Raw genomic sequence first — 22,176 nt, 5'->3', positions numbered from 1 at the left:
AATGGTGCTATCTCATTTTTGGTGTTTGAAGACATACATATATATATATATATATATATTTATTTATTTTTTCTCCATAACTACACTTCTCAAATCTGGGGCATCTATCCGAGATGGCCGTGTCACATTATGTGATGTCTCAGGCACCAACGTGATGAGATCGACCTGGCGCTTTAACTTTGTCATTGTAAGTAGTAAGATGTAATTTGGCAGTTGTCATGTTTTTTCATATGCACTACTGCAAACCCCTTTCCTTACTTAGCCCACTCCCTCCTGAAGCTTTTAGGTGTGATGAGGAAGTGTCCTCTCAGCGGGGATGTAGCTCAGTTGTAGAGCGCATGCTTTGCATGTATGAGGACCCGGGGCATTTCCACTTGTTTCTCTTTTTGACTGTCAAATGATCTCTATCCACTAGATGGCCCTTTGAGCACAGTAATCCTCTGGTGGAAATCTTCCCCTGGAAGTCATCTCTTATGGAGAAGCAAAATGCACACTGCTTCAGTGTGACCATGTGGTTTTCCATTCTTGCTCCAGTTTTCCCTGCTCTTTTGCTAGTGCTTCACTCGGCAGAATGTTTTGACCAGAAGAGTTCTCCCTGAAAATTATGTCTGCAGGACAGACACACTGCATACCGAGGGGATGTAGCTCAGTGGTAGAGCACTTGTTTTGCATGTATGAGGCCCCGGGTCCAATCCCTGGCATCTCCAATTGTTTCCCTTTTTTTGACTGTCATATGGTCTCTGTCCACTAGATGGCTCTTTGAGCACGGTAATCCTCTGGTGGAATACTTCCCCTGGAAGTCATCTCTTATGGAGAAGCATAATGCACACTGCTTCAGTGTGACCATGTGCTTTTCCAGTCTTGCTCCCGTTTTCCCTGGTCTTTTGCTAGTGCTTCAGTTGGCAGCATACTTTGACCGGAAGAATTCTCCCAGGAAAAGATGTCTGCAGGACAGACTCACCGCACACCAAGGGGATGTAGCTCAGTGGTAGAGCGCATGCTTCGCATGTATGAGGTCCCGGGTTCAATCCCCGGCATCTCCATTTGCATAAACTTCAGTGTGATTTTGTCCCGGTTATTTTGTATTTCACACTGCAACTCGGGCCATGATTATAGGATCATCGACATTCATATCTATTTGTCTGAGAAAACGCTGGTGCCCGTATCGCAAACCTGCCTGTAATATATCAGTGAGGTTTGCGTCCCTGCCAGTGTCAACATCCTGTATGCCTTCACAATCACTACAAATAGAAATGCACAGAGAGTACCATCACACCACAGTTTTAACCGTGCAGAATCGTGAAAGGATTGGCATTGCCTTGCGTTTCTTTTCAGTCGATTGTTTTGGTTCCGAATGTATAGCTCCACCATTGTACCTTTGTAGCATATGATGGCTAGCTTTAAAAATAATTTGTTTTCACTGGATGTGGCCACAGATGTACCTCTGTTGTCAACCTAAGTTGATCAGGTTCTGTAACTTGTTAGTTTTGAGCTGGAATATCCTACCAGCTCTGCTGCTGGGGCCTATCTCCGGCTTCTAAAAGCAAAAGCCTTGAACATATTGATATTTTTCATTAGTTGATCAGGGGGATTGCAGGGGGGGGGCAGCTTTTCTGCATGTTTCTATGGACAACCAGAAACAGGTGGCTCTAAAATGAAGTCCGCCATTTGGAAACTCAAATTCGACAGTTACCATCAGTTCTGGGCGCTGTTAGTCCCAAGCAGCCAGCCAGCATCTGGTAGATTTCATAGGTCCTTGCTGGCAGCGGGGATGTAACTCAGTGGTAGAGCACCTGCTTTGGAAGTATGAGGCCACAGGTTCGATCCCCGGCATCTCCATATGATATGTTTCTTCAAGTGTGGGCTTTTTCCTGTACATGGGAATTAGGATGATGTGGTCTTTTGCCATACTAAATCCTGTTGCTGAACGTCTTCTCTTTGGAGCCGATGATTGTGGACATGCACGGTGCACCATGCTTCAGTGTGATGTCTGCTTTTTTCATTGGAAGCCTGTTAGCCTGATCTCTTACCGGGATGACACAAAGCAGACTCGTTCAGACAGAGGGGCATTGGCTGAGAATAGTGTCTCCACCGGTCCCCCTGCTAGGCAGTGGTATCATTCTGAGGTGCTGTGCACGCTCACCAACTATCACCCCCTCTGACCTTTCCCACCGCAGAACACCCTGAATGCATTCAGCAGGTTATGCTTCATTCTAGGGCTGCAATGGATCGCCTAGTGGCAAAACCAATGGAAGCACCATTGACCTTCCGCAGAATTCCACTGCTTGTCTGCCTAGAGAAGCGACATCTGCCGAGTGTGCTAGGGACACTCATGACGGCAGAGCTATAGAGTGGTGGGTCCACGTTGCTTTCCACTAGCCAGCAAATACAGAAGGACATCCGAAAGAGGTGTCAGTCTATCTAGCAACATTTGTGGGCTTTCGGCTGGAGGAATTCCTGCGCGAAATGGTGCTATCTCATTTTTGGTGTTTGAAGACATACATATATATATATATATATATATATATATATTTATTTATTTTTTCTCCATAACTACACTTCTCAAATCTGGGGCATCTATCCGAGATGGCCGTGTCACATTATGTGATGTCTCAGGCACCAACGTGATGAGATCGACCTGGCGCTTTAACTTTGTCATTGTAAGTAGTAAGATGTAATTTGGCAGTTGTCATGTTTTTTCATATGCACTACTGCAAACCCCTTTCCTTACTTAGCCCACTCCCTCCTGAAGCTTTTAGGTGTGATGAGGAAGTGTCCTCTCAGCGGGGATGTAGCTCAGTTGTAGAGCGCATGCTTTGCATGTATGAGGACCCGGGGCATTTCCACTTGTTTCTCTTTTTGACTGTCAAATGATCTCTATCCACTAGATGGCCCTTTGAGCACAGTAATCCTCTGGTGGAAATCTTCCCCTGGAAGTCATCTCTTATGGAGAAGCAAAATGCACACTGCTTCAGTGTGACCATGTGGTTTTCCATTCTTGCTCCAGTGTTCCCTGCTCTTTTGCTAGTGCTTCACTCGGCAGAATGTTTTGACCAGAAGAGTTCTCCCTGAAAATTATGTCTGCAGGACAGACACACTGCATACCGAGGGGATGTAGCTCAGTGGTAGAGCACTTGTTTTGCATGTATGAGGCCCCGGGTCCAATCCCTGGCATCTCCAATTGTTTCCCTTTTTTTGACTGTCATATGGTCTCTGTCCACTAGATGGCTCTTTGAGCACGGTAATCCTCTGGTGGAATACTTCCCCTGGAAGTCATCTCTTATGGAGAAGCATAATGCACACTGCTTCAGTGTGACCATGTGCTTTTCCAGTCTTGCTCCCGTTTTCCCTGGTCTTTTGCTAGTGCTTCAGTTGGCAGCATACTTTGACCGGAAGAATTCTCCCAGGAAAAGATGTCTGCAGGACAGACTCACCGCACACCAAGGGGATGTAGCTCAGTGGTAGAGCGCATGCTTCGCATGTATGAGGTCCCGGGTTCAATCCCCGGCATCTCCATTTGCATAAACTTCAGTGTGATTTTGTCCCGGTTATTTTGTATTTCACACTGCAACTCGGGCCATGATTATAGGATCATCGACATTCATATCTATTTGTCTGAGAAAACGCTGGTGCCCGTATCGCAAACCTGCCTGTAATATATCAGTGAGGTTTGCGTCCCTGCCAGTGTCAACATCCTGTATGCCTTCACAATCACTACAAATAGAAATGCACAGAGAGTACCATCACACCACAGTTTTAACCGTGCAGAATCGTGAAAGGATTGGCATTGCCTTGCGTTTCTTTTCAGTCGATTGTTTTGGTTCCGAATGTATAGCTCCACCATTGTACCTTTGTAGCATATGATGGCTAGCTTTAAAAATAATTTGTTTTCACTGGATGTGGCCACAGATGTACCTCTGTTGTCAACCTAAGTTGATCAGGTTCTGTAACTTGTTAGTTTTGAGCTGGAATATCCTACCAGCTCTGCTGCTGGGGCCTATCTCCGGCTTCTAAAAGCAAAAGCCTTGAACATATTGATATTTTTCATTAGTTGATCAGGGGGATTGCAGGGGGGGGGCAGCTTTTCTGCATGTTTCTATGGACAACCAGAAACAGGTGGCTCTAAAATGAAGTCCGCCATTTGGAAACTCAAATTCGACAGTTACCATCAGTTCTGGGCGCTGTTAGTCCCAAGCAGCCAGCCAGCATCTGGTAGATTTCATAGGTCCTTGCTGGCAGCGGGGATGTAACTCAGTGGTAGAGCACCTGCTTTGGAAGTATGAGGCCACAGGTTCGATCCCCGGCATCTCCATATGATATGTTTCTTCAAGTGTGGGCTTTTTCCTGTACATGGGAATTATGATGATGTGGTCTTTTGCCATACTAAATCCTGTTGCTGAACGTCTTCTCTTTGGAGCCGATGATTGTGGACATGCACGGTGCACCATGCTTCAGTGTGATGTCTGCTTTTTTCATTGGAAGCCTGTTAGCCTGATCTCTTACCGGGATGACACAAAGCAGACTCGTTCATACAGAGGGGCATTGGCTGAGAATAGTGTCTCCACCGGTCCCCCTGCTAGGCAGTGGTATCATTCTGAGGTGCTGTGCACGCTCACCAACTATCACCCCCTCTGACCTTTCCCACCGCAGAACACCCTGAATGCATTCAGCAGGTTATGCTTCATTCTAGGGCTGCAATGGATCGCCTAGTGGCAAAACCAATGGAAGCACCATTGACCTTCCGCAGAATTCCACTGCTTGTCTGCCTAGAGAAGCGACATCTGCCGAGTGTGCTAGGGACACTCATGACGGCAGAGCTATAGAGTGGTGGGTCCACGTTGCTTTCCACTAGCCAGCAAATACAGAAGGACATCCGAAAGAGGTGTCAGTCTATCTAGCAACATTTGTGGGCTTTCGGCTGGAGGAATTCCTGCGCGAAATGGTGCTATCTCATTTTTGGTGTTTGAAGACATACATATATATATATATATATATATATTTATTTATTTTTTCTCCATAACTACACTTCTCAAATCTGGGGCATCTATCCGAGATGGCCGTGTCACATTATGTGATGTCTCAGGCACCAACGTGATGAGATCGACCTGGCGCTTTAACTTTGTCATTGTAAGTAGTAAGATGTAATTTGGCAGTTGTCATGTTTTTTCATATGCACTACTGCAAACCCCTTTCCTTACTTAGCCCACTCCCTCCTGAAGCTTTTAGGTGTGATGAGGAAGTGTCCTCTCAGCGGGGATGTAGCTCAGTTGTAGAGCGCATGCTTTGCATGTATGAGGACCCGGGGCATTTCCACTTGTTTCTCTTTTTGACTGTCAAATGATCTCTATCCACTAGATGGCCCTTTGAGCACAGTAATCCTCTGGTGGAAATCTTCCCCTGGAAGTCATCTCTTATGGAGAAGCAAAATGCACACTGCTTCAGTGTGACCATGTGGTTTTCCATTCTTGCTCCAGTTTTCCCTGCTCTTTTGCTAGTGCTTCACTCGGCAGAATGTTTTGACCAGAAGAGTTCTCCCTGAAAATTATGTCTGCAGGACAGACACACTGCATACCGAGGGGATGTAGCTCAGTGGTAGAGCACTTGTTTTGCATGTATGAGGCCCCGGGTCCAATCCCTGGCATCTCCAATTGTTTCCCTTTTTTTGACTGTCATATGGTCTCTGTCCACTAGATGGCTCTTTGAGCACGGTAATCCTCTGGTGGAATACTTCCCCTGGAAGTCATCTCTTATGGAGAAGCATAATGCACACTGCTTCAGTGTGACCATGTGCTTTTCCAGTCTTGCTCCCGTTTTCCCTGGTCTTTTGCTAGTGCTTCAGTTGGCAGCATACTTTGACCGGAAGAATTCTCCCAGGAAAAGATGTCTGCAGGACAGACTCACCGCACACCAAGGGGATGTAGCTCAGTGGTAGAGCGCATGCTTCGCATGTATGAGGTCCCGGGTTCAATCCCCGGCATCTCCATTTGCATAAACTTCAGTGTGATTTTGTCCCGGTTATTTTGTATTTCACACTGCAACTCGGGCCATGATTATAGGATCATCGACATTCATATCTATTTGTCTGAGAAAACGCTGGTGCCCGTATCGCAAACCTGCCTGTAATATATCAGTGAGGTTTGCGTCCCTGCCAGTGTCAACATCCTGTATGCCTTCACAATCACTACAAATAGAAATGCACAGAGAGTACCATCACACCACAGTTTTAACCGTGCAGAATCGTGAAAGGATTGGCATTGCCTTGCGTTTCTTTTCAGTCGATTGTTTTGGTTCCGAATGTATAGCTCCACCATTGTACCTTTGTAGCATATGATGGCTAGCTTTAAAAATAATTTGTTTTCACTGGATGTGGCCACAGATGTACCTCTGTTGTCAACCTAAGTTGATCAGGTTCTGTAACTTGTTAGTTTTGAGCTGGAATATCCTACCAGCTCTGCTGCTGGGGCCTATCTCCGGCTTCTAAAAGCAAAAGCCTTGAACATATTGATATTTTTCATTAGTTGATCAGGGGGATTGCAGGGGGGGGGCAGCTTTTCTGCATGTTTCTATGGACAACCAGAAACAGGTGGCTCTAAAATGAAGTCCGCCATTTGGAAACTCAAATTCGACAGTTACCATCAGTTCTGGGCGCTGTTAGTCCCAAGCAGCCAGCCAGCATCTGGTAGATTTCATAGGTCCTTGCTGGCAGCGGGGATGTAACTCAGTGGTAGAGCACCTGCTTTGGAAGTATGAGGCCACAGGTTCGATCCCCGGCATCTCCATATGATATGTTTCTTCAAGTGTGGGCTTTTTCCTGTACATGGGAATTAGGATGATGTGGTCTTTTGCCATACTAAATCCTGTTGCTGAACGTCTTCTCTTTGGAGCCGATGATTGTGGACATGCACGGTGCACCATGCTTCAGTGTGATGTCTGCTTTTTTCATTGGAAGCCTGTTAGCCTGATCTCTTACCGGGATGACACAGAGCAGACTCGTTCAGACAGAGGGGCATTGGCTGAGAATAGTGTCTCCACCGGTCCCCCTGCTAGGCAGTGGTATCATTCTGAGGTGCTGTGCACGCTCACCAACTATCACCCCCTCTGACCTTTCCCACCGCAGAACACCCTGAATGCATTCAGCGGGTTATGCTTCATTCTAGGGCTGCAATGGATCGCCTAGTGGCAAAACCAATGGAAGCACCATTGACCTTCCGCAGAATTCCACTGCTTGTCTGCCTAGAGAAGCGACATCTGCCGAGTGTGCTAGGGACACTCATGACGGCAGAGCTATAGAGTGGTGGGTCCACGTTGCTTTCCACTAGCCAGCAAATACAGAAGGACATCCGAAAGAGGTGTCAGTCTATCTAGCAACATTTGTGGGCTTTCGGCTGGAGGAATTCCTGCGCGAAATGGTGCTATCTCATTTTTGGTGTTTGAAGACATACATATATATATATATATATATATATTTATTTATTTTTTCTCCATAACTACACTTCTCAAATCTGGGGCATCTATCCGAGATGGCCGTGTCACATTATGTGATGTCTCAGGCACCAACGTGATGAGATCGACCTGGCGCTTTAACTTTGTCATTGTAAGTAGTAAGATGTAATTTGGCAGTTGTCATGTTTTTTCATATGCACTACTGCAAACCCCTTTCCTTACTTAGCCCACTCCCTCCTGAAGCTTTTAGGTGTGATGAGGAAGTGTCCTCTCAGCGGGGATGTAGCTCAGTTGTAGAGCGCATGCTTTGCATGTATGAGGACCCGGGGCATTTCCACTTGTTTCTCTTTTTGACTGTCAAATGATCTCTATCCACTAGATGGCCCTTTGAGCACAGTAATCCTCTGGTGGAAATCTTCCCCTGGAAGTCATCTCTTATGGAGAAGCAAAATGCACACTGCTTCAGTGTGACCATGTGGTTTTCCATTCTTGCTCCAGTTTTCCCTGCTCTTTTGCTAGTGCTTCACTCGGCAGAATGTTTTGACCAGAAGAGTTCTCCCTGAAAATTATGTCTGCAGGACAGACACACTGCATACCGAGGGGATGTAGCTCAGTGGTAGAGCACTTGTTTTGCATGTATGAGGCCCCGGGTCCAATCCCTGGCATCTCCAATTGTTTCCCTTTTTTTGACTGTCATATGGTCTCTGTCCACTAGATGGCTCTTTGAGCACGGTAATCCTCTGGTGGAATACTTCCCCTGGAAGTCATCTCTTATGGAGAAGCATAATGCACACTGCTTCAGTGTGACCATGTGCTTTTCCAGTCTTGCTCCCGTTTTCCCTGGTCTTTTGCTAGTGCTTCAGTTGGCAGCATACTTTGACCGGAAGAATTCTCCCAGGAAAAGATGTCTGCAGGACAGACTCAACGCACACCAAGGGGATGTAGCTCAGTGGTAGAGCGCATGCTTCGCATGTATGAGGTCCCGGGTTCAATCCCCGGCATCTCCATTTGCATAAACTTCAGTGTGATTTTGTCCCGGTTATTTTGTATTTCACACTGCAACTCGGGCCATGATTATAGGATCATCGACATTCATATCTATTTGTCTGAGAAAACGCTGGTGCCCGTATCGCAAACCTGCCTGTAATATATCAGTGAGGTTTGCGTCCCTGCCAGTGTCAACATCCTGTATGCCTTCACAATCACTACAAATAGAAATGCACAGAGAGTACCATCACACCACAGTTTTAACCGTGCAGAATCGTGAAAGGATTGGCATTGCCTTGCGTTTCTTTTCAGTCGATTGTTTTGGTTCCGAATGTATAGCTCCACCATTGTACCTTTGTAGCATATGATGGCTAGCTTTAAAAATAATTTGTTTTCACTGGATGTGGCCACAGATGTACCTCTGTTGTCAACCTAAGTTGATCAGGTTCTGTAACTTGTTAGTTTTGAGCTGGAATATCCTACCAGCTCTGCTGCTGGGGCCTATCTCCGGCTTCTAAAAGCAAAAGCCTTGAACATATTGATATTTTTCATTAGTTGATCAGGGGGATTGCAGGGGGGGGGCAGCTTTTCTGCATGTTTCTATGGACAACCAGAAACAGGTGGCTCTAAAATGAAGTCCGCCATTTGGAAACTCAAATTCGACAGTTACCATCAGTTCTGGGCGCTGTTAGTCCCAAGCAGCCAGCCAGCATCTGGTAGATTTCATAGGTCCTTGCTGGCAGCGGGGATGTAACTCAGTGGTAGAGCACCTGCTTTGGAAGTATGAGGCCACAGGTTCGATCCCCGGCATCTCCATATGATATGTTTCTTCAAGTGTGGGCTTTTTCCTGTACATGGGAATTAGGATGATGTGGTCTTTTGCCATACTAAATCCTGTTGCTGAACGTCTTCTCTTTGGAGCCGATGATTGTGGACATGCACGGTGCACCATGCTTCAGTGTGATGTCTGCTTTTTTCATTGGAAGCCTGTTAGCCTGATCTCTTACCGGGATGACACAAAGCAGACTCGTTCAGACAGAGGGGCATTGGCTGAGAATAGTGTCTCCACCGGTCCCCCTGCTAGGCAGTGGTATCATTCTGAGGTGCTGTGCACGCTCACCAACTATCACCCCCTCTGACCTTTCCCACCGCAGAACACCCTGAATGCATTCAGCAGGTTATGCTTCATTCTAGGGCTGCAATGGATCGCCTAGTGGCAAAACCAATGGAAGCACCATTGACCTTCCGCAGAATTCCACTGCTTGTCTGCCTAGAGAAGCGACATCTGCCGAGTGTGCTAGGGACACTCATGACGGCAGAGCTATAGAGTGGTGGGTCCACTTTGCTTTCCACTAGCCAGCAAATACAGAAGGACATCCGAAAGAGGTGTCAGTCTATCTAGCAACATTTGTGGGCTTTCGGCTGGAGGAATTCCTGCGCGAAATGGTGCTATCTCATTTTTGGTGTTTGAAGACATACATATATATATATATATATATATATATTTATTTATTTTTTCTCCATAACTACACTTCTCAAATCTGGGGCATCTATCCGAGATGGCCGTGTCACATTATGTGATGTCTCAGGCACCAACGTGATGAGATCGACCTGGCGCTTTAACTTTGTCATTGTAAGTAGTAAGATGTAATTTGGCAGTTGTCATGTTTTTTCATATGCACTACTGCAAACCCCTTTCCTTACTTAGCCCACTCCCTCCTGAAGCTTTTAGGTGTGATGAGGAAGTGTCCTCTCAGCGGGGATGTAGCTCAGTTGTAGAGCGCATGCTTTGCATGTATGAGGACCCGGGGCATTTCCACTTTTTTCTCTTTTTGACTGTCAAATGATCTCTATCCACTAGATGGCCCTTTGAGCACAGTAATCCTCTGGTGGAAATCTTCCCCTGGAAGTCATCTCTTATGGAGAAGCAAAATGCACACTGCTTCAGTGTGACCATGTGGTTTTCCATTCTTGCTCCAGTTTTCCCTGCTCTTTTGCTAGTGCTTCACTCGGCAGAATGTTTTGACCAGAAGAGTTCTCCCTGAAAATTATGTCTGCAGGACAGACACACTGCATACCGAGGGGATGTAGCTCAGTGGTAGAGCACTTGTTTTGCATGTATGAGGCCCCGGGTCCAATCCCTGGCATCTCCAATTGTTTCCCTTTTTTTGACTGTCATATGGTCTCTGTCCACTAGATGGCTCTTTGAGCACGGTAATCCTCTGGTGGAATACTTCCCCTGGAAGTCATCTCTTATGGAGAAGCATAATGCACACTGCTTCAGTGTGACCATGTGCTTTTCCAGTCTTGCTCCCGTTTTCCCTGGTCTTTTGCTAGTGCTTCAGTTGGCAGCATACTTTGACCGGAAGAATTCTCCCAGGAAAAGATGTCTGCAGGACAGACTCAACGCACACCAAGGGGATGTAGCTCAGTGGTAGAGCGCATGCTTCGCATGTATGAGGTCCCGGGTTCAATCCCCGGCATCTCCATTTGCATAAACTTCAGTGTGATTTTGTCCCGGTTATTTTGTATTTCACACTGCAACTCGGGCCATGATTATAGGATCATCGACATTCATATCTATTTGTCTGAGAAAACGCTGGTGCCCGTATCGCAAACCTGCCTGTAATATATCAGTGAGGTTTGCGTCCCTGCCAGTGTCAACATCCTGTATGCCTTCACAATCACTACAAATAGAAATGCACAGAGAGTACCATCACACCACAGTTTTAACCGTGCAGAATCGTGAAAGGATTGGCATTGCCTTGCGTTTCTTTTCAGTCGATTGTTTTGGTTCCGAATGTATAGCTCCACCATTGTACCTTTGTAGCATATGATGGCTAGCTTTAAAAATAATTTGTTTTCACTGGATGTGGCCACAGATGTACCTCTGTTGTCAACCTAAGTTGATCAGGTTCTGTAACTTGTTAGTTTTGAGCTGGAATATCCTACCAGCTCTGCTGCTGGGGCCTATCTCCGGCTTCTAAAAGCAAAAGCCTTGAACATATTGATATTTTTCATTAGTTGATCAGGGGGATTGCAGGGGGGGGGCAGCTTTTCTGCATGTTTCTATGGACAACCAGAAACAGGTGGCTCTAAAATGAAGTCCGCCATTTGGAAACTCAAATTCGACAGTTACCATCAGTTCTGGGCGCTGTTAGTCCCAAGCAGCCAGCCAGCATCTGGTAGATTTCATAGGTCCTTGCTGGCAGCGGGGATGTAACTCAGTGGTAGAGCACCTGCTTTGGAAGTATGAGGCCACAGGTTCGATCCCCGGCATCTCCATATGATATGTTTCTTCAAGTGTGGGCTTTTTCCTGTACATGGGAATTAGGATGATGTGGTCTTTTGCCATACTAAATCCTGTTGCTGAACGTCTTCTCTTTGGAGCCGATGATTGTGGACATGCACGGTGCACCATGCTTCAGTGTGATGTCTGCTTTTTTCATTGGAAGCCTGTTAGCCTGATCTCTTACCGGGATGACACAAAGCAGACTCGTTCAGACAGAGGGGCATTGGCTGAGAATAGTGTCTCCACCGGTCCCCCTGCTAGGCAGTGGTATCATTCTGAGGTGCTGTGCACGCTCACCAACTATCACCCCCTCTGACCTTTCCCACCGCAGAACACCCTGAATGCATTCAGCAGGTTATGCTTCATTCTAGGGCTGCAATGGATCGCCTAGTGGCAAAACCAATGGAAGCACCATTGACCTTCCGCAGAATTCCACTGCTTGTCTGCCTAGAGAAGCGACATCTGCCGAGTGTGCTAGGGACACTCATGACGGCAGAGCTATAGAGTGGTGGGTCCACTTTGCTTTCCACTAGCCAGCAAATACAGAAGGACATCCGAAAGAGGTGTCAGTCTATCTAGCAACATTTGTGGGCTTTCGGCTGGAGGAATTCCTGCGCGAAATGGTGCTATCTCATTTTTGGTGTTTGAAGACATACATATATATATATATATATATATATATTTATTTATTTTTTCTCCATAACTACACTTCTCAAATCTGGGGCATCTATCCGAGATGGCCGTGTCACATTATGTGATGTCTCAGGCACCAACGTGATGAGATCGACCTGGCGCTTTAACTTTGTCATTGTAAGTAGTAAGATGTAATTTGGCAGTTGTCATGTTTTTTCATATGCACTACTGCAAACCCCTTTCCTTACTTAGCCCACTCCCTCCTGAAGCTTTTAGGTGTGATGAGGAAGTGTCCTCTCAGCGGGGATGTAGCTCAGTTGTAGAGCGCATGCTTTGCATGTATGAGGACCCGGGGCATTTCCACTTGTTTCTCTTTTTGACTGTCAAATGATCTCTATCCACTAGATGGCCCTTTGAGCACAGTAATCCTCTGGTGGAAATCTTCCCCTGGAAGTCATCTCTTATGGAGAAGCAAAATGCACACTGCTTCAGTGTGACCATGTGGTTTTCCATTCTTGCTCCAGTTTTCCCTGCTCTTTTGCTAGTGCTTCACTCGGCAGAATGTTTTGACCAGAAGAGTTCTCCCTGAAAATTATGTCTGCAGGACAGACACACTGCATACCGAGGGGATGTAGCTCAGTGGTAGAGCACTTGTTTTGCATGTATGAGGCCCCGGGTCCAATCCCTGGCATCTCCAATTGTTTCCCTTTTTTTGACTGTCATATGGTCTCTGTCCACTAGATGGCTCTTTGAGCACGGTAATCCTCTGGTGGAATACTTCCCCTGGAAGTCATCTCTTATGGAGAAGCATAATGCACACTGCTTCAGTGTGACCATGTGCTTTTCCAGTCTTGCTCCCGTTTTCCCTGGTCTTTTGCTAGTGCTTCAGTTGGCAGCATACTTTGACCGGAAGAATTCTCCCAGGAAAAGATGTCTGCAGGACAGACTCACCGCACACCAAGGGGATGTAGCTCAGTGGTAGAGCGCATGCTTCGCATGTATGAGGTCCCGGGTTCAATCCCCGGCATCTCCATTTGCATAAACTTCAGTGTGATTTTGTCCCGGTTATTTTGTATTTCACACTGCAACTCGGGCCATGATTATAGGATCATCGACATTCATATCTATTTGTCTGAGAAAACGCTGGTGCCCGTATCGCAAACCTGCCTGTAATATATCAGTGAGGTTTGCGTCCCTGCCAGTGTCAACATCCTGTATGCCTTCACAATCACTACAAATAGAAATGCACAGAGAGTACCATCACACCACAGTTTTAACCGTGCAGAATCGTGAAAGGATTGGCATTGCCTTGCGTTTCTTTTCAGTCGATTGTTTTGGTTCCGAATGTATAGCTCCACCATTGTACCTTTGTAGCATATGATGGCTAGCTTTAAAAATAATTTGTTTTCACTGGATGTGGCCACAGATGTACCTCTGTTGTCAACCTAAGTTGATCAGGTTCTGTAACTTGTTAGTTTTGAGCTGGAATATCCTACCAGCTCTGCTGCTGGGGCCTATCTCCGGCTTCTAAAAGCAAAAGCCTTGAACATATTGATATTTTTCATTAGTTGATCAGGGGGATTGCAGGGGGGGGGCAGCTTTTCTGCATGTTTCTATGGACAACCAGAAACAGGTGGCTCTAAAATGAAGTCCGCCATTTGGAAACTCAAATTCGACAGTTACCATCAGTTCTGGGCGCTGTTAGTCCCAAGCAGCCAGCCAGCATCTGGTAGATTTCATAGGTCCTTGCTGGCAGCGGGGATGTAACTCAGTGGTAGAGCACCTGCTTTGGAAGTATGAGGCCACAGGTTCGATCCCCGGCATCTCCATATGATATGTTTCTTCAAGTGTGGGCTTTTTCCTGTACATGGGAATTAGGATGATGTGGTCTTTTGCCATACTAAATCCTGTTGCTGAACGTCTTCTCTTTGGAGCCGATGATTGTGGACATGCACGGTGCACCATGCTTCAGTGTGATGTCTGCTTTTTTCATTGGAAGCCTGTTAGCCTGATCTCTTACCGGGATGACACAAAGCAGACTCGTTCAGACAGAGGGGCATTGGCTGAGAATAGTGTCTCCACCGGTCCCCCTGCTAGGCAGTGGTATCATTCTGAGGTGCTGTGCACGCTCACCAACTATCACCCCCTCAGACCTTTCCCACCGCAGAACACCCTGAATGCATTCAGCAGGTTATGCTTCATTCTAGGGCTGCAATGGATCGCCTAGTGGCAAAACCAATGGAAGCACCATTGACCTTCCGCAGAATTCCACTGCTTGTCTGCCTAGAGAAGCGACATCTGCCGAGTGTGCTAGGGACACTCATGACGGCAGAGCTATAGAGTGGTGGGTCCACGTTGCTTTCCACTAGCCAGCAAATACAGAAGGACATCCGAAAGAGGTGTCAGTCTATCTAGCAACATTTGTGGGCTTTCGGCTGGAGGAATTCCTGCGCGAAATGGTGCTATCTCATTTTTGGTGTTTGAAGACATACATATATATATATATATATATATATATATATTTATTTATTTTTTCTCCATAACTACACTTCTCAAATCTGGGGCATCTATCCGAGATGGCCGTGTCACATTATGTGATGTCTCAGGCACCAACGTGATGAGATCGACCTGGCGCTTTAACTTTGTCATTGTAAGTAGTAAGATGTAATTTGGCAGTTGTCATGTTTTTTCATATGCACTACTGCAAACCCCTTTCCTTACTTAGCCCACTCCCTCCTGAAGCTTTTAGGTGTGATGAGGAAGTGTCCTCTCAGCGGGGATGTAGCTCAGTTGTAGAGCGCATGCTTTGCATGTATGAGGACCCGGGGCATTTCCACTTGTTTCTCTTTTTGACTGTCAAATGATCTCTATCCACTAGATGGCCCTTTGAGCACAGTAATCCTCTGGTGGAAATCTTCCCCTGGAAGTCATCTCTTATGGAGAAGCAAAATGCACACTGCTTCAGTGTGACCATGTGGTTTTCCATTCTTGCTCCAGTGTTCCCTGCTCTTTTGCTAGTGCTTCACTCGGCAGAATGTTTTGACCAGAAGAGTTCTCCCTGAAAATTATGTCTGCAGGACAGACACACTGCATACCGAGGGGATGTAGCTCAGTGGTAGAGCACTTGTTTTGCATGTATGAGGCCCCGGGTCCAATCCCTGGCATCTCCAATTGTTTCCCTTTTTTTGACTGTCATATGGTCTCTGTCCACTAGATGGCTCTTTGAGCACGGTAATCCTCTGGTGGAATACTTCCCCTGGAAGTCATCTCTTATGGAGAAGCATAATGCACACTGCTTCAGTGTGACCATGTGCTTTTCCAGTCTTGCTCCCGTTTTCCCTGGTCTTTTGCTAGTGCTTCAGTTGGCAGCATACTTTGACCGGAAGAATTCTCCCAGGAAAAGATGTCTGCAGGACAGACTCACCGCACACCAAGGGGATGTAGCTCAGTGGTAGAGCGCATGCTTCGCATGTATGAGGTCCCGGGTTCAATCCCCGGCATCTCCATTTGCATAAACTTCAGTGTGATTTTGTCCCGGTTATTTTGTATTTCACACTGCAACTCGGGCCATGATTATAGGATCATCGACATTCATATCTATTTGTCTGAGAAAACGCTGGTGCCCGTATCGCAAACCTGCCTGTAATATATCAGTGAGGTTTGCGTCCCTGCCAGTGTCAACATCCTGTATGCCTTCACAATCACTACAAATAGAAATGCACAGAGAGTACCATCACACCACAGTTTTAACCGTGCAGAATCGTGAAAGGATTGGCATTGCCTTGCGTTTCTTTTCAGTCGATTGTTTTGGTTCCGAATGTATAGCTCCACCATTGTACCTTTGTAGCATATGATGGCTAGCTTTAAAAATAATTTGTTTTCACTGGATGTGGCCACAGATGTACCTCTGTTGTCAACCTAAGTTGATCAGGTTCTGTAACTTGTTAGTTTTGAGCTGGAATATCCTACCAGCTCTGCTGCTGGGGCCTATCTCCGGCTTCTAAAAGCAAAAGCCTTGAACATATTGATATTTTTCATTAGTTGATCAGGGGGATTGCAGGGGGGGGGCAGCTTTTCTGCATGTTTCTATGGACAACCAGAAACAGGTGGCTCTAAAATGAAGTCCGCCATTTGGAAACTCAAATTCGACAGTTACCATCAGTTCTGGGCGCTGTTAGTCCCAAGCAGCCAGCCAGCATCTGGTAGATTTCATAGGTCCTTGCTGGCAGCGGGGATGTAACTCAGTGGTAGAGCACCTGCTTTGGAAGTATGAGGCCACAGGTTCGATCCCCGGCATCTCCATATGATATGTTTCTTCAAGTGTGGGCTTTTTCCTGTACATGGGAATTAGGATGATGTGGTCTTTTGCCATACTAAATCCTGTTGCTGAACGTCTTCTCTTTGGAGCCGATGATTGTGGACATGCACGGTGCACCATGCTTCAGTGTGATGTCTGCTTTTTTCATTGGAAGCCTGTTAGCCTGATCTCTTACCGGGATGACACAAAGCAGACTCGTTCAGACAGAGGGGCATTGGCTGAGAATAGTGTCTCCACCGGTCCCCCTGCTAGGCAGTGGTATCATTCTGAGGTGCTGTGCACGCTCACCAACTATCACCCCCTCTGACCTTTCCCACCGCAGAACACCCTGAATGCATTCAGCAGGTTATGCTTCATTCTAGGGCTGCAATGGATCGCCTAGTGGCAAAACCAATGGAAGCACCATTGACCTTCCGCAGAATTCCACTGCTTGTCTGCCTAGAGAAGCGACATCTGCCGAGTGTGCTAGGGACACTCATGACGGCAGAGCTATAGAGTGGTGGGTCCACGTTGCTTTCCACTAGCCAGCAAATACAGAAGGACATCCGAAAGAGGTGTCAGTCTATCTAGCAACATTTGTGGGCTTTCGGCTGGAGGAATTCCTGCGCGAAATGGTGCTATCTCATTTTTGGTGTTTGAAGACATACATATATATATATATATATATATATTTATTTATTTTTTCTCCATAACTACACTTCTCAAATCTGGGGCATCTATCCGAGATGGCCGTGTCACATTATGTGATGTCTCAGGCACCAACGTGATGAGATCGACCTGGCGCTTTAACTTTGTCATTGTAAGTAGTAAGATGTAATTTGGCAGTTGTCATGTTTTTTCATATGCACTACTGCAAACCCCTTTCCTTACTTAGCCCACTCCCTCCTGAAGCTTTTAGGTGTGATGAGGAAGTGTCCTCTCAGCGGGGATGTAGCTCAGTTGTAGAGCGCATGCTTTGCATGTATGAGGACCCGGGGCATTTCCACTTGTTTCTCTTTTTGACTGTCAAATGATCTCTATCCACTAGATGGCCCTTTGAGCACAGTAATCCTCTGGTGGAAATCTTCCCCTGGAAGTCATCTCTTATGGAGAAGCAAAATGCACACTGCTTCAGTGTGACCATGTGGTTTTCCATTCTTGCTCCAGTTTTCCCTGCTCTTTTGCTAGTGCTTCACTCGGCAGAATGTTTTGACCAGAAGAGTTCTCCCTGAAAATTATGTCTGCAGGACAGACACACTGCATACCGAGGGGATGTAGCTCAGTGGTAGAGCACTTGTTTTGCATGTATGAGGCCCCGGGTCCAATCCCTGGCATCTCCAATTGTTTCCCTTTTTTTGACTGTCATATGGTCTCTGTCCACTAGATGGCTCTTTGAGCACGGTAATCCTCTGGTGGAATACTTCCCCTGGAAGTCATCTCTTATGGAGAAGCATAATGCACACTGCTTCAGTGTGACCATGTGCTTTTCCAGTCTTGCTCCCGTTTTCCCTGGTCTTTTGCTAGTGCTTCAGTTGGCAGCATACTTTGACCGGAAGAATTCTCCCAGGAAAAGATGTCTGCAGGACAGACTCACCGCACACCAAGGGGATGTAGCTCAGTGGTAGAGCGCATGCTTCGCATGTATGAGGTCCCGGGTTCAATCCCCGGCATCTCCATTTGCATAAACTTCAGTGTGATTTTGTCCCGGTTATTTTGTATTTCACACTGCAACTCGGGCCATGATTATAGGATCATCGACATTCATATCTATTTGTCTGAGAAAACGCTGGTGCCCGTATCGCAAACCTGCCTGTAATATATCAGTGAGGTTTGCGTCCCTGCCAGTGTCAACATCCTGTATGCCTTCACAATCACTACAAATAGAAATGCACAGAGAGTACCATCACACCACAGTTTTAACCGTGCAGAATCGTGAAAGGATTGGCATTGCCTTGCGTTTCTTTTCAGTCGATTGTTTTGGTTCCGAATGTATAGCTCCACCATTGTACCTTTGTAGCATATGATGGCTAGCTTTAAAAATAATTTGTTTTCACTGGATGTGGCCACAGATGTACCTCTGTTGTCAACCTAAGTTGATCAGGTTCTGTAACTTGTTAGTTTTGAGCTGGAATATCCTACCAGCTCTGCTGCTGGGGCCTATCTCCGGCTTCTAAAAGCAAAAGCCTTGAACATATTGATATTTTTCATTAGTTGATCAGGGGGATTGCAGGGGGGGGGCAGCTTTTCTGCATGTTTCTATGGACAACCAGAAACAGGTGGCTCTAAAATGAAGTCCGCCATTTGGAAACTCAAATTCGACAGTTACCATCAGTTCTGGGCGCTGTTAGTCCCAAGCAGCCAGCCAGCATCTGGTAGATTTCATAGGTCCTTGCTGGCAGCGGGGATGTAACTCAGTGGTAGAGCACCTGCTTTGGAAGTATGAGGCCACAGGTTCGATCCCCGGCATCTCCATATGATATGTTTCTTCAAGTGTGGGCTTTTTCCTGTACATGGGAATTAGGATGATGTGGTCTTTTGCCATACTAAATCCTGTTGCTGAACGTCTTCTCTTTGGAGCCGATGATTGTGGACATGCACGGTGCACCATGCTTCAGTGTGATGTCTGCTTTTTTCATTGGAAGCCTGTTAGCCTGATCTCTTACCGGGATGACACAAAGCAGACTCGTTCAGACAGAGGGGCATTGGCTGAGAATAGTGTCTCCACCGGTCCCCCTGCTAGGCAGTGGTATCATTCTGAGGTGCTGTGCACGCTCACCAACTATCACCCCCTCTGACCTTTCCCACCGCAGAACACCCTGAATGCATTCAGCAGGTTATGCTTCATTCTAGGGCTGCAATGGATCGCCTAGTGGCAAAACCAATGGAAGCACCATTGACCTTCCGCAGAATTCCACTGCTTGTCTGCCTAGAGAAGCGACATCTGCCGAGTGTGCTAGGGACACTCATGACGGCAGAGCTATAGAGTGGTGGGTCCACTTTGCTTTCCACTAGCCAGCAAATACAGAAGGACATCCGAAAGAGGTGTCAGTCTATCTAGCAACATTTGTGGGCTTTCGGCTGGAGAAATTCCTGCGCGAAATGGTGCTATCTCATTTTTGGTGTTTGAAGACATACATATATATATATATATATATATATTTATTTATTTTTTCTCCATAACTACACTTCTCAAATCTGGGGCATCTATCCGAGATGGCCGTGTCACATTATGTGATGTCTCAGGCACCAACGTGATGAGATCGACCTGGCGCTTTAACTTTGTCATTGTAAGTAGTAAGATGTAATTTGGCAGTTGTCATGTTTTTTCATATGCACTACTGCAAACCCCTTTCCTTACTTAGCCCACTCCCTCCTGAAGCTTTTAGGTGTGATGAGGAAGTGTCCTCTCAGCGGGGATGTAGCTCAGTTGTAGAGCGCATGCTTTGCATGTATGAGGACCCGGGGCATTTCCACTTGTTTCTCTTTTTGACTGTCAAATGATCTCTATCCACTAGATGGCCCTTTGAGCACAGTAATCCTCTGGTGGAAATCTTCCCCTGGAAGTCATCTCTTATGGAGAAGCAAAATGCACACTGCTTCAGTGTGACCATGTGGTTTTCCATTCTTGCTCCAGTTTTCCCTGCTCTTTTGCTAGTGCTTCACTCGGCAGAATGTTTTGACCAGAAGAGTTCTCCCTGAAAATTATGTCTGCAGGACAGACACACTGCATACCGAGGGGATGTAGCTCAGTGGTAGAGCACTTGTTTTGCATGTATGAGGCCCCGGGTCCAATCCCTGGCATCTCCAATTGTTTCCCTTTTTTTGACTGTCATATGGTCTCTGTCCACTAGATGGCTCTTTGAGCACGGTAATCCTCTGGTGGAATACTTCCCCTGGAAGTCATCTCTTATGGAGAAGCATAATGCACACTGCTTCAGTGTGACCATGTGCTTTTCCAGTCTTGCTCCCGTTTTCCCTGGTCTTTTGCTAGTGCTTCAGTTGGCAGCATACTTTGACCGGAAGAATTCTCCCAGGAAAAGATGTCTGCAGGACAGACTCACCGCACACCAAGGGGATGTAGCTCAGTGGTAGAGCGCATGCTTCGCATGTATGAGGTCCCGGGTTCAATCCCCGGCATCTCCATTTGCATAAACTTCAGTGTGATTTTGTCCCGGTTATTTTGTATTTCACACTGCAACTCGGGCCATGATTATAGGATCATCGACATTCATATCTATTTGTCTGAGAAAACGCTGGTGCCCGTATCGCAAACCTGCCTGTAATATATCAGTGAGGTTTGCGTCCCTGCCAGTGTCAACATCCTGTATGCCTTCACAATCACTACAAATAGAAATGCACAGAGAGTACCATCACACCACAGTTTTAACCGTGCAGAATCGTGAAAGGATTGGCATTGCCTTGCGTTTCTTTTCAGTCGATTGTTTTGGTTCCGAATGTATAGCTCCACCATTGTACCTTTGTAGCATATGATGGCTAGCTTTAAAAATAATTTGTTTTCACTGGATGTGGCCACAGATGTACCTCTGTTGTCAACCTAAGTTGATCAGGTTCTGTAACTTGTTAGTTTTGAGCTGGAATATCCTACCAGCTCTGCTGCTGGGGCCTATCTCCGGCTTCTAAAAGCAAAAGCCTTGAACATATTGATATTTTTCATTAGTTGATCAGGGGGATTGCAGGGGGGGGGCAGCTTTTCTGCATGTTTCTATGGACAACCAGAAACAGGTGGCTCTAAAATGAAGTCCGCCATTTGGAAACTCAAATTCGACAGTTACCATCAGTTCTGGGCGCTGTTAGTCCCAAGCAGCCAGCCAGCATCTGGTAGATTTCATAGGTCCTTGCTGGCAGCGGGGATGTAACTCAGTGGTAGAGCACCTGCTTTGGAAGTATGAGGCCACAGGTTCGATCCCCGGCATCTCCATATGATATGTTTCTTCAAGTGTGGGCTTTTTCCTGTACATGGGAATTAGGATGATGTGGTCTTTTGCCATACTAAATCCTGTTGCTGAACGTCTTCTCTTTGGAGCCGATGATTGTGGACATGCACGGTGCACCATGCTTCAGTGTGATGTCTGCTTTTTTCATTGGAAGCCTGTTAGCCTGATCTCTTACCGGGATGACACAAAGCAGACTCGTTCAGACAGAGGGGCATTGGCTGAGAATAGTGTCTCCACCGGTCCCCCTGCTAGGCAGTGGTATCATTCTGAGGTGCTGTGCACGCTCACCAACTATCACCCCCTCTGACCTTTCCCACCGCAGAACACCCTGAATGCATTCAGCAGGTTATGCTTCATTCTAGGGCTGCAATGGATCGCCTAGTGGCAAAACCAATGGAAGCACCATTGACCTTCCGCAGAATTCCACTGCTTGTCTGCCTAGAGAAGCGACATCTGCCGAGTGTGCTAGGGACACTCATGACGGCAGAGCTATAGAGTGGTGGGTCCACTTTGCTTTCCACTAGCCAGCAAATACAGAAGGACATCCGAAAGAGGTGTCAGTCTATCTA

General features: G+C 46.5%; 9 non-coding genes across 9 annotated transcripts; all 9 read left to right on the top strand.

The window, feature by feature from the left end:
* The first annotated feature begins 971 nt into the window (after positions 1 to 971).
* On the top strand, positions 972 to 1,043 carry TRNAA-CGC (transfer RNA alanine (anticodon CGC)). The gene has a single exon. It is a non-coding gene; the product is annotated as a tRNA-Ala (tRNA).
* Positions 1,044 to 3,444: 2,401 nt separating this feature from the next.
* TRNAA-CGC (transfer RNA alanine (anticodon CGC)) lies at positions 3,445 to 3,516 on the top strand. The gene has a single exon. It is a non-coding gene; the product is annotated as a tRNA-Ala (tRNA).
* A 2,395-nt stretch (positions 3,517 to 5,911) lies between these two features.
* On the top strand, positions 5,912 to 5,983 carry TRNAA-CGC (transfer RNA alanine (anticodon CGC)). Its single transcript has one exon. It is a non-coding gene; the product is annotated as a tRNA-Ala (tRNA).
* A 2,395-nt stretch (positions 5,984 to 8,378) lies between these two features.
* On the top strand, positions 8,379 to 8,450 carry TRNAA-CGC (transfer RNA alanine (anticodon CGC)). Its single transcript has one exon. It is a non-coding gene; the product is annotated as a tRNA-Ala (tRNA).
* A 2,397-nt stretch (positions 8,451 to 10,847) lies between these two features.
* Positions 10,848 to 10,919, top strand: TRNAA-CGC (transfer RNA alanine (anticodon CGC)). Its single transcript has one exon. It is a non-coding gene; the product is annotated as a tRNA-Ala (tRNA).
* Positions 10,920 to 13,316: 2,397 nt separating this feature from the next.
* On the top strand, positions 13,317 to 13,388 carry TRNAA-CGC (transfer RNA alanine (anticodon CGC)). Its single transcript has one exon. It is a non-coding gene; the product is annotated as a tRNA-Ala (tRNA).
* A 2,401-nt stretch (positions 13,389 to 15,789) lies between these two features.
* TRNAA-CGC (transfer RNA alanine (anticodon CGC)) lies at positions 15,790 to 15,861 on the top strand. Its single transcript has one exon. It is a non-coding gene; the product is annotated as a tRNA-Ala (tRNA).
* A 2,395-nt stretch (positions 15,862 to 18,256) lies between these two features.
* Positions 18,257 to 18,328, top strand: TRNAA-CGC (transfer RNA alanine (anticodon CGC)). Its single transcript has one exon. It is a non-coding gene; the product is annotated as a tRNA-Ala (tRNA).
* Positions 18,329 to 20,723: 2,395 nt separating this feature from the next.
* On the top strand, positions 20,724 to 20,795 carry TRNAA-CGC (transfer RNA alanine (anticodon CGC)). The gene has a single exon. It is a non-coding gene; the product is annotated as a tRNA-Ala (tRNA).
* The last annotated feature ends 1,381 nt before the right edge of the window (positions 20,796 to 22,176 follow it).

This window comes from Ambystoma mexicanum, assembly GCF_040938575.1.
Source record: "Ambystoma mexicanum isolate Mex_15411 chromosome 12 unlocalized genomic scaffold, UKY_AmexF1_1 Mex_chr12_unloc.1, whole genome shotgun sequence".
Taxonomy (NCBI): Eukaryota; Metazoa; Chordata; class Amphibia; order Caudata; family Ambystomatidae; genus Ambystoma; species Ambystoma mexicanum.
Note: the sequence above shows the minus strand (reverse complement) of the source record. Positions and strands in the feature narration are given on the sequence as shown.